General features: G+C 39.7%; 1 long non-coding RNA gene across 1 annotated transcript in view; it reads right to left on the reverse strand.

Annotated features, from left to right (window-relative positions):
* The window catches only part of LOC117950553, a 16,302-nt gene that overhangs the window by 2,372 nt on the left and 872 nt on the right, over nucleotides 1–13,058 (reverse strand). Inside the window, exon 2 of the long non-coding RNA XR_004657936.1 lies at nucleotides 5,113–5,118. This is a non-coding gene — a long non-coding RNA (uncharacterized LOC117950553). The remainder of the gene's footprint in view (nucleotides 1–5,112; nucleotides 5,119–13,058) is intronic.

Genomic DNA, 13,058 nt, shown 5'->3' on the forward strand with positions numbered 1-13,058 from the left:
AAAAACAGACAAAAACACAAGGAGGCCAATGAAAAAGGGAAAATGAACCCAACCAAAAACCCCAAACCACAACAATAACTGTGTCTGGGCTTCTCTCCTTGTCTCTCATTATTTTCAAATGAAATGAGGAATGTGCATTGAATGTTTGAATAAATCAAGGGGCTTATTAAAAACATTTCTTAACCTGATTAGCTAGATCATTAGGAAATCCAGACGGGTTTTGCGTTGCAAGGCCTGATCCGAGCAAGTTGCGACCGCTCTTTGAAGGTCAGCATGCAGAAAAGGAAACACTGTGTCATCAGTTGTGTGTTCAACAATTCACTCTTTTTTTATGTCAAATTTTATTTCTAGCGTACTTCCTTCCTATCCATCTCTCCATCTACTGTAACTCTTTTTCTACAGTTAGCTGCCTCACTGTCTTAGCATGCATGTACGGATGTTTCCCCCACAGTCTCTCACTGGTTGTTTCAGTCTTTTTTAGTTGGCTGTTTATAGATAATTATGTTGCAACAGGTTAGTTTAGATGTCTGTTGCAAGTTTGACTAAAGGTAAGCTTTAACACATTGTAGAGACTTTTCCATGAATATTTATGCTTTGTAGCTTGCCTGTGCATGTATTGTGCAACACAGGAGGCTGTTTTGCTTCTGAAAATATGCATAATGCCGAAGTGAAAGCTGACCTCTTGTACAAAGATCATATATCAAGATCACCTGCTACTAGTCAAGGTGACATAACATATGCTTTGTTATGAATTTTTTTTTCTCTTTACAGTGCTGTAGAGGGTGCAGATATGTTATTCTGACATAGTTATAACAGGAAACATTTTCTTTCACTGTGACTGTCATGCTTCTAATCCAAACCGTTCTCATTCCCAACTCGTCAAAAACTGACGCTTAGTCAGTGGCTCTAAGCTATCGATTCAAAAATCACCCCTTAGCGTCTGTATGGGACACACCCACTATAGACCATATTATATACCTGAAAGAGAACTATTTTAAACTAAGTAAAGCACTGTAACCATCTCTAGTGGCATAGAACAATAAATTCCAAGTGGTAGTTGCTAGTTCAAATCAATTTTCAAAGTCAATTTTCATTACATCCATAGAAATGGAAATCATAGTGCTCATACATAAATAGATGGAGCATAAATACTATACAAATAGATTATAAATACTGTACAGAAATTGTAAAAATGTATGTTTTGCTGTCTGATAGCCCGAGGTATTAAAATGAGAGAATAGCGCTTGGTTTGTGTCACAGTTGGTTTTGTGTTAGCCTACAACTACGTTCCATAACCGTTACATGAGTCAAAGTACCATGAAGAGTGTGACCTGGGTCCCCAGGGGCAGCACAAATCCTCCATTAGAACATTTGAATAACACACTTAAGAGAATCCAGTTATTTAACTATTGCAAAAACACCCATTTTTAATGGTTTGCAATCTAAAGATACATACATAAATGTGCCAAAAATATATATAATCGTAAAAGAATTAACAGGAGCAGAGAGCAACAATAATGTAAAATATTAAGAATAATATACAAACACTTTATATCCATAATTCATCGCGTTATGGCTTATTTCTGCCGCTAGATCGCTGCTCTGTCTCTCCTCTCTGTTTCCGGAAACAAATGGGCCCCAGTATGCCAATATATGGGAGACATCGTCACCCTCTTGTATAGAAGGCCAGAAGGGACAAAAAGACCAATAGGCTCTATGGAAGGCCAAGAGGCACACTATTTAGACACGCATTTGCTTGTGTAGTATTGCTGTGGGTGTAATATCAATAAATATGACATTATTATGTTATTATTGGCCCAAGTAAATGTCATGAGAGCAAAAGCGTCTTGACTTTCTTTGAAAAAATGTATGTATTTTGTCAACTGTATAAGTTATGATTATTTCTTCTAAGTGTGGCTTGGCAACTTCCTCATATAATATCCACGTGGACTAAATTTTTCCATCAGTAAGTCAACATGATCAGACCATGTTAGACTGACATTCAACACAAAACAATGCCCAAATACTTGTGTGTGTGTTCACCCTTTCTACTACTGAACCTTTGATTTCCACTGCCTCAGTTGTCATCTTATTCTTCTGTAATTAATTACTAATTATTTAATTTTCTTAAAATTGAGTTCTAGGAAATGACACAATAATCAACAAAAGCTTTTATCTCATTTTGATAGTGACTATAGTCATCATTTTCAATTAACCCAATGTGTGTTGTCAGCATATTAAAAAAATGACAGTTTGCTTGCTGTGGACGGTAGTCTGCCATGTAAATGATAAAAAGAAAGGCTGATAAAACAGTTCCCTGAGGTGAACCTGTGTTTGTAATGATCTTGTCTGACTTAGCTTCTGAGTTCTGCTTAACAAATCCAGACTTTTTCTCTAAGCAATTTAAGCAATGAGGAGCGTTCTAAGGAACCATCTACTTTTTTTTTTTTTTTTTTAATTTGGTTGAAGGAAACAGGAGGGTTAATTACTTTCTTTGGGTGAACAACATGTACCTCCGGACAAAAACCTATATTTAGTTTATCATAATTAACATTTAAAATAATTTGAGCCAAATCATATTTTGGGGGTTTTGGATGCAAAGTTGTATGCAACCATATTACACATGACTGTAGTGCAACTTAACAATTAAACAACAATAGAGTAGCTAAATGTTGTCAGTAGTTAATAAAGGAAAAACTCTAATGGAGATAAGACATCGGGAGAATGCGGTACACCTGCAAGTTAACAAGACAAACCACAGTACACAGTAGGACAGGCCCAGGGCCGTCACACCAACAAACAGGACATCATTTTTATAGCTAGTGTTTGTGTGTATGCAGTACTTATTGTGAGGAATAGTTTCAGTTTTCTCACATTGCCACAGGGTTTGCTCCCCTAGCCACTGTACCCTCCCAGGTTAACCCACGTGGCTGTGGCCTCGCCTTCTTCCTCCTTCCCAGACATTGTGGTGGTCCTCACACCATCTTCTTCCATCTGCACCTTTGTTGGGGTCTTCACTATTTACCCATGGCTGGGGCTATTTACCCATAACTGGGACAGTGGTTGACGGTCATCAGGGCTTTCCACTGCTGCTCTAAGATCCTGTACAACTTAGCCTGGAACCACAAGGGACCAGTTACCATGTTTGCCGCGGGGAGGCGTGTATGAGGTCTTGGCAGTGGAGAGGCTGTGTACCGGCGGAGGAGGCTTACACACACGGCTCCTCTTTCAGCCCCTGAAAACAAAGTGCTGTCCGGAGGCAGTGGCTGGAAGCAGAGAGTGGCGAGCAGAAGCAGCATGTAGCATGCAGCATGTAGCACGTACCGACTACATGCTCTACTACTCCAACACTACTGCACTGACGCATCATACGCCCTGCGAGCAAACACACACGCACACACACAGACCCACACGCACGCGCGCTTGCTCACACACGCACACACACAGACAGACAGACACACACAGACAGACAGACAGACAGACAGACACACACACACATACACACATGCATGCACACACAGACACATGCACACACAGACATAGACAGATAGACCACCCAAACAACACACACACACACACACAGATAGACAGAGCCAGACACGCACACAGACAGACAGACAGATAGACCCACACAACGAAAGACAGACGGACTGATACTATACCAGTACAAATGCATTTTCTCTTCCTCAGCAAGGCAGAAGCTTTTTGTACCACTTCTTCTTCTTTGGCTTTTGCATTATCTGGCTCTGAAGATCTATCAGCTGGGACCTCAAAGTGCTCTCAATCCTCTCCCACTCCTGCTCTTTTTCCAGCTGAGTCAGCTTCCGATTTCTGTAGCCTGAAGGAGGGATGATTTGTCCTCCTTCCACTAGTTGAGATGACTCTCCAGCTGATGTTCATACTTTTTCTCAACAGCATCCATGAGGTTCTTGTTGTTTTGTTCCTCAATCTCTAGCTGGGCTCTATGGGAAGCGTGGGGTCTTTCCCGTATCTCCTTTGCCTCCTTCTCCTGTTCTAGGAGAGCTTCCTCAATCTTGCTCAATTTATCCTTCAGCTCCTGAGCTTGAGCCCTTTCCATCTCCAGAAAGCTGTCCAACTCTAAATCCACGTTGGTCTTACTTACCTTGAGCTTCTGTCTCTCTTTACCAAGCTCCATCTTCTTTGGTTCCACTTCCTTTTTCAGGGCCTGCTTCTCTCCCTTCATCTGCTCCAATTCTTCAGGTCTTCAGTAATGAAGTACTGCAGGTCCAGATCTTTTTGGGCTTTTTGCAGCCTGTTGCTGATTTTTCCCTGCTGGGATTTCAGATGCTCTGTTTCCCTGGGTGGGGCGGGGACACGTTCAGCAAGCTGAACTTTTAAGTCACACATCTCCCTCTGCATCAGCTCGTTCTCATGGCCCCAACTGCTGCCCTTTCTCTGTTGTTGGAGCTGATCAAAGAGATCGGCCTCCAAGTCCTATTGGATGATCAGGTGAGCTCTCCTCTCAGATTCACATTGGGTGAGCGTCGCCTTGCTGTCCTTCAGCTCACTTGTTCTTCAGGGTAACTGAGATAGAAATTGATTGGTTGAATCTCTCTGGAGTTGAAGTCCATGTTTTCCAGTGTTTTTTCTCCTGTTGCAATGTGCACCTTTGGATTGTCACAGTCAAATGACTCTCTGATTCAAACTGCTGTCTGAGTGAATATGTGTCAGAACTAAAGTTGGGTCCCAGTATTCAGTGTGTTGTTATAACAACAACAACATGTATTCTTATGTTTTCAATCCAAATGGTTATTGATTCTATTTCATTCTATCTTTGATTCTTGTGTTGCTATGCGACACCAGTTTGTTTATGTTTGAATATACAGCATAAATGTAATGATTTCTGATGATTCCTAAAAAATGGCAGAAAGAACCCTTTACGAAATATGGAAAGGAAAAAGATAAGCAGTACACACAAGTATGCACCAGTTGGGACGTCATTTTCTCTAACTCCATTCACCATGTACGCTCAGCAACTACCTATTCTTTAAGATGTGCATTTACCACAATAAAAATAAAATAATAATTTAGTAATGCATGAACATAAAATGTTGAAATGGTTGCTTGTAAAACAATAAACATGATCTTGACTTTGAACTACATGCAACACTGTAGCCAATGGTCTATTTTTACTCCATAATCATCAATTGCCTGCTTCATGGCTGGTCCTAATTTTACATTTTGCATGTTAGAAATAATCTCTGGTTTTAAGTTAAATCCATACGTATGTGTAACTATGAAAAGTAATACATTGAAATTTGTGTGTATAACAAACGATTAAGTATGAAAGTAATTGAAAAGTTTGAAATCAAATGATCCAAAATTAAAATTACAGACAGAAACCTTTCTATGATAGGTCTCGCTAAACACAACTAAGTGTTGGTGTGATTCAGCCATTTGTCTGCCAATGGTTACTAAAAAAGCAAGTCTCATACCTGCTATGATTGAGAACAGGAAATATAAATAAAAATAGATATTCAACAGCACTTGGCAAATACTTCAAAATAACAATGAATTAAACATTTGGGCATGCTGAAACTTTTCAACAAGCCAGTGTTAAGCTGCAGTTCATGTGTTCTTATGGTTAACAGTGCATATAGTCAGTTATGTTTAGCTTAACAACAAAGACTGGTATTGTAAGTATTTTTTACCTTTCTTTACCTCCAACCTTTCAAAAACCTTTCAAAATCATGCAGCTCTGCTCCTATTTTTTACTTATATTACACATATTTTTACTGCACCTGATTTCATAGCTATCAAAGACTTTTCCCTATTGTGATAATTATAATTTAAAAAGGGAGGTGCATAATTACTGCACAGGGTGGCCTGGTCAGTTAACCAAGATGAATTTCAAATATGAAACACAGCCGTAATTATTACGCCTGTTGAGTTGTTAGGATTTTAATGGGTCAGGTACACGTGGAATACACAAACCGTCCTAGGTGGCTGAGTCGGCATAAGTAGGCATACTAATTAATCAGCTGCTTTACATACTGTTACTGTAGGTCTACCAGGTAACGAGCAATTAAGTGTTGCACAACATTGATTAAGGCAATAGCTGAATTTTTACTGGCTACAGGCTTAAAAAAGTGCTCATATACTTATTTTTAAAAGTCTTTTCTACAACGTTTTCTAATATTTTCTTGCAATTTCAAAGATAATGCAAAGTCTGTATACTCAGTTACTAGCTTCTTTAAGCACGCTGTTCCAAAGCGAAAGGAGGGTCTAACAGAGAATGACAAACCACCTTCAGTTTAAAAGCTGGATTCTGGGACAGACCGGGGGGGCCCTGTTTGAGGTTTCAAGGCTTTATTCAGGCTCAAATAGGATGTCAAAAGGTCAAGGAGGTTACTTAGTCATGGACCCCAGACAAGGGTAGTTATCAGGAAAAATCAATTCCTAAATAGATTGATTGATGAAAGCCAGTGCTGGGAACCTATGATGGGGAAAAACACCTGCCTGAGAAAGGTTTAGTTTATACAGGAATAAAGGGGGTCATGATTTTTAAGGTAATCTGAAGTAAAGTTATGGGTTACTTCTTCCAGATCAACGAAAAGAAGAACAGGTCTAATTTTGGCAATGCTTTAAGCTGTAGGAAATAGCTGAACCTGAAAGTCAAATCTAGATTCTGAGTAATGTCCTGCCAGATTTCTAGCTGTGTGGCTGTGTGCCTCACAAAGGCGAGGTTAAAACAATTCCTCCTCCTCCATTTTTTCCCTTTCAAATAAAGGCATGCAGACTGGAATAATTTGGAACTACACCTTCCTTTCAATTTTTTACTAAATAGTTTAGACTGTTAAATGGTTGGACTTTGGACACCGTTATGCAAAAGCTGTGTCTTATATATGCCATAAAATGCAAAATAGTTTGTATTACTAAGTATGCAAAATCATCAAAATACACATACTTTTACTAATTACTTTCAGAGAATAATAAAATACATGTACAGTTGCCCGCAAATTTGCAACTTTAGAATGCCACGCTGTCACACTACGTACCTTGATTATTTTGCTAGAACTGTTAGTGATAAACCATCCAGTCCACTTCATTACGTGTTGCTGACAGGTTGGAAGCACATAGTGTCTGTTTATAACACTTTTGAACAAAGTTGCCCTTTAAGGTCATTCACCACTGATCTGTGTTCAATGTTTGTATTTGTCATGTCGCCACTCACTAAATGATGCAATATATAATGTCCCATTATATAGGTTTTCCGGGGTAAAGAAACACATCTGTTCCACATTGATGCCTTGATTTTTGAATTAAAAAGTTTAAATTCCTCAAGAGTGACAAATGACTCATGAGTCATCTGATGCATCCTGAACTAATTAAACAGCAAACTATCTTAACTGCCAAACTAAACTGGGGTTTAAGGTAAAGAGTAAAAAGCATGTTTTCTGCAGAATAGAGGGAGTAGAACATTGCAAACACAAAACAGCTGTCTAGACTTTGAAAATGGATCAGCAGGAAGACTTGCCCTCAGTGGCACACCCTCTCCAGCTGAAGTGTTGGGCTTTGCAAGGTTCTAATTACTGAAGCTGCCAGCACCAGGTGAAGTGCATTTCAGGTAACGAGCCCTTAAACAAGGGGAATCAGATTTTTCGCAGCATGGAGAAGAAAACCACTGTCAGTTGACACAGAGCAAGGAATAATAAAGATTTTTTTTTTACTATAAATGAAAATGAAATGAACTATGGAGCGCCTTCTCCAGATAAAGAATGTGTCGGTACCCCCAAGTGAAGGAGTTTAAATACCTTGGGGTGTGTTCCCCGAGTGAGGGGACAATGGAGCGTGAGATTGGTCGGTGAATCGGCGCAGCGTCTGTGGTATTACAGTCAATTTATCGCACCGTTTTGACAAAAAGCAAGCTGTGCCACAAGGCAAAGCTCTACGTCAGTTTTTGTTCCTACTCGCACATAAGGTCATGAAGGCTGGGTCATGACAACAAGATCCAGGATACAAATAGAAATAGGTTTCCTCAGGACGTTGGCTGGCGTCTCCCTTAGAGATAGGGTGAGAAGCTCAGTCATCCGTAAGGAGCTCGGAGTAGAGCCACTGCTCCTTTGCGTCGGTTTGGGCATCTGATAAGGATGCCTTCTGGGCGTTTCCCTAGGGAAGTGTTTCAGGCACGTCCAGCTGGGAGGAGGCCTTGGGGAAGACACAGGACTAGGTGGAGGGATTATATCTCCAACCTGGCCTGGGAACGCCTTGGGATCCTCCAGTCAGAACTGGTTAATGTGGCTTGGGAAAGGGAAGATTGGGATCCCATAATGGAACTGCTGCCCCCGCGACCCGATACCGGATAAGCAGACAAAGATGGATGGATGGATGGATAGATGAATTTTTTTTCTAAACCGAGGAGGTGGATATGTTTTTTTTCCCATTTCTTTTCCCTGTCAGATGAATTGGGCCGAGAAAACAAAACAAAACTCACCTAGTTTGCATTATATAGTGCTCCTGAAAAGAAGGTTTCTTTTCATGACACAGATAGTGAACAACACAGGACCTTACCTTTACTACTTGACATTTTACCCCTCCACAAAATAGTGGTATTCTTTATGTAGGTCATACTGCATGGTACACTGTGAAAATGCAAGGCAAACTGTAAACTAGTTGGAATTATGACTTTTGAGACCAAGGACCTTCAGTGGCTTAGTTGGCTCAACAAGAGCCAAAATGATGGACAAATCTGGTTGTCCATGGCTTATTCCAAACTTTTATTCCTGCACTTTGTTAAATAAATCACACGTTTGCACGTTACAGTCACAGTGTTGAGAGAATCTAATCTGTGCAAGAAGGAATTAAAAACAGAAATCTTAAACCAAAGAAGTTGACTAGCCATCACAATGTAATAAAAAATATGTGATGGTGGTGACAGCTGATGAATATGGGAACACGTCAGTCACGTTCTGCTGGTAGATGAAAAGGCTATTTCACTAAGCCACGTGGCCGTTGATGTTCTCTTCCTCAGGTGTCCTTGAACAAAACACTGAACTGTTACCCAAAAGGCGACAGCTGGCCTCAGCGGTGCCAGTGTGTAGGATCCTCAGAGGATTTAACAAAAAATTAAATTGGATTAAATTTTCCAAGGCACTTGGCATTGTATCTAAATAATCTACTACCCGTCATTTTTATTATTACTATTATCATGAGAATCATAATTCTAAATGTTTGCGTGCCACAACATGTCTCTGCCCACATGTATGTACTTAAGTGAGGGCCTTTGTGCCCTTTTGCGGCACTCCACTACTCCCCCATCTGTTTTCTGCCTTCCTGATGGAGCGACGTGCCAGGGGAGGCCTTCTGCAGCACAGACCCGCCCGCCCTGGACCCATGATGCACCAGGCAGGCAGCCCCTGTTAGCTACAGTGACAAAAGACTCTGTTGGATTTGTGTTTAATGAGGCACTACTGTGTATTCATTCAGTAATAACAGCCATATGGTTGTCATCGCTGAACATGCCTCCACACTTTGCTAGAAAGTTCGGCAGCGTCTCCAAGGGAAGACAATTAGTGTGCTCATGTGCAGTGCATTGGGTTGCTTACTTAAGTTTGTTCATTAGTTAGTGATGACTGTTTGGACATTTAGAGTTGGAAATTGACATTATTAATCAAGGGGGCCTGTGCCAAAATGCCTTGCCTAATGTTTTCACAAAAATAAAGCACATTGTGTACTACCATTTCCACTCTTGTTATCATCTTTGCTATCACAAAAGTATTTATTGAACAGCAACCTTTTACAAAGGCCTATTCTTTATTTTATTCAACTTTGTCGTGGCCGCATCTCCTTATTTGAATGTTAATGTTTGATGGTACTTTCTATGCCTACCGTGGTGACCCCCCAGGTAATGGGAAATCCAGGTTCTAATCAGTTGATCTCTAGCTATGTTTCCATCCACACGTTTGTATCCATATTAAGTGATAATGAATCAAAAATGCCTTGTGAAAACCCTAAAATTCAATGGATTCAATCGTCTCAAAGGAAATGCATTCGGTCTCATCGGATTTTATCTTGATCGATATATGGCTTATGCAATAAACACTGATGTAAACATTATTTGCCAAATAAATAATGAAACAGAAAGATATGTCTCAAAAAAGAGTTGTCTCGCGATGCCAGAGGGATTATAAAAGGCAAGTTGCATCTGCATCATCATACCAATGTGTTGATAGTGTTGTTGTTTTCTTATTGTAGCTTGATATGTCCCTATCAGCTGGTATATAAGCACCAGTACAACTTGTGCAATATTGATAATTTGTTGGAAGACGACGCAATCCATTTTGTCTGGAAAAACTTTATTTGCAAATGTTTGCTTGAGTGTTGTGGGATTCAGTGTGGAAATGAATGGAAACACCTTAAAATGTATAAAATCAATTCGATATACCAATTTAATTGCAAAACAGAATGTGACGTCATTACACACAGGTTTTTATTCATTTTAGAGCCGTTGGAAGGAAACACACTTTTACCAGCTTTGTTCCCATGAGTTTTTTTACCAAGCTTTAGATAATTTGATTGACAAGTGGATGGAAACTTAGCTGCTGTATCATCCTTCTTTTTTTCCTGTTCACGGAACGTGCTGTACCATGAAAAATTATCAATAATAATGGTAATGAAGAAAAGACTAGACAGCTGAAGCCGGTGGAATATAGACAATCTAAAAGACAGTGTGATTGTCAGTTAAACATAATATGTTTGAATTAAAGGTTTTCCTTTTATTTTTTCTCAAGTGACCCATTAAGCTTTAGATCGACCCCCAATACTTGACCCCCAATATTAGATTTTAATACGAAAAAATAAAGATGGGCATAGTACTTACTAACAATATCTTCAAAGCAGATCAACCACATTAGCCCGTTTTCTCGGACATGCATGCAATAATACATGTCAGATGAAAAATCAAGTCAAAAATCTTTTTTTATTGCAGGCAGCCAGCATTGTCTATAGCAGTTCCATCTACAGTCTGTTTTGTTTAGCAAGAGCCAATGTGTTGACTTCTCACTGAGAATGTCAGCTCTGGAATAAACTATAGTGTTGTCCAACAAATTGGACCGATACCTTTTAAGTAGATTTCAACTTGCCAGTACACGCATTGATCATCGCCTCACTACATCGCTGCTACACAACATAAAACACCAAGTGTGTTTTCATTCATTAAAGAAACATAAATAAAACATTTCCGTTTCATCATCTACATGGTTTTCTTGTGTTTGAGGTTTGACTTGCGCTCTGTCAATGACATCATCATCATCAGGAGTTTAACCCGACTTTCTGAAAAGACTTTCTGATTTTCTGAAAAACTGGTTAAAATTGGCACTTGGACGGAAACATGGCCAACTTCATTTTTACTGGAATGTGGATGTTTAGATTAACATTCAGCGCTAAGTACCCAAAGCATACTATTGATGGGTATGCTTATAAAGCATACCCATCAATATCCAGCTCAGCAAAGTTTGATTCACAAAACAAGAGGAATGCAGAGAAAGAGCCAGGTGTCTACTCCACAGAGGTGGTGTAGTATATTTTGCCATCACACCTCTTTTGCTCTCCTCGGTGTGTGTCTCAGGCCATAAAACATCTCCCTATTAGCATCCCAGACACTTAACTGAGGAGCGGCTTCTCTCTTTATATGCAGGCTCAGGCACATGATCATTTCCATTACAATCATTTGGGTGAAAATATGCAGCAGACACAAACATGACATTAATTTTAATGTGGTGCCACAGCTCATTTCAATTACATTCCATAAAATATTCACAGGGGATCTCACTCGGATTTAGGTAAAGGTGATATAGCACAGGTGGATCTTCATGGGTTTGCAAACACCGAAGATAATATACAGGTGTAGGTGTTTTTCATGGCAGGGACCCTATGTGTTGTAAGCAAAGTCAGGGCTTCTACATGCTGTCCTGAATTTCATTCTGGAGCACATCCAAAGCACTTTCATATAAATTCCTATGTTTCATACCCTAAAATCTAGGACTATGCTTGAATGTAACAGACCTTCAATATTATAAAACAGTTACGCACTAAAGCTTTAATGCTATAAAAACCAAGCTAGCTTCATGATTGACATCTGTAATTGTAATTTATTAACAGGATTTCAATACCACGGCTCCACCACCTGATCACCACTGCGTAGATTTTGGCTCCAATTGATCAAGATGGCAGTGCCCATATTTAGGTTTCAGAGGAAGCTACAATTCAACAACGTACGCATAGTGGGGGCAGCGAAAAATGCCAAAGGACGAGACATGCAGGGATTTCAGAAAAGATGCATTTCTAATGTGCTGGATGTGAAGGTTACCCTGGAGTTTAATATAGAGCGTGCCCACAGAGCTGGCCGGACAGGTGGCATAGGCCGACATATTCTTGTGCGTTTCCTGAGGTTTGGAGATTAACATGGTGAACAATATGGTTCATAACGTTTTTTTTGAAAGTGTGTACCATTAAACTGTTCGGGTATAGCTTTGTTTTTGTTTGGTTTGTGAAAATACATCACACAGGGTTACATTTAAATCAAAATCTGGCTTATTATCGTGTCAATGCACAAATATACTATGAGATCACACCAGGTGGCAGTGGGGGAAATCAATCAAATACATAAATATGCAAAGGTAACAATTTTATGACAATGCTTAAAGGGCTTTCTTGGAATATAAAGTGGTAAAATCTTGCTGTTAAGAGACATTCTAGACATTCATTAACATTCTATATTTTAAACAAAAGAAGGTGGTCATTTTTTTTTTTTGCAAGAGAATCACTTAAACACAGTGGATTTAACTAAACTTCCAAGATACTGGGTCGGTAAAATATTTTACAGTGCGTATTCATCAAAGCAAAGGGGGTTTGCGTTTTAATTTGTAAAAATGTAAACATTAGTATCCACAACCAACTGATGGGGAGGGCAGATGGATGGCTGTAGATCGCGAAACGTCTCGGTATCAGGTGCTCTCTAATTAGTAGTAGTCTGTTCTGGTTGCTGTGACGGTAAGCGTACCTGACTCATTTCCGTTTCCTGTGCTTGTGTGTTGACA

Source organism: Etheostoma cragini, chromosome 9 (genome assembly GCF_013103735.1).
Source record: "Etheostoma cragini isolate CJK2018 chromosome 9, CSU_Ecrag_1.0, whole genome shotgun sequence".
NCBI classification, from domain to species: Eukaryota; Metazoa; Chordata; class Actinopteri; order Perciformes; family Percidae; genus Etheostoma; species Etheostoma cragini.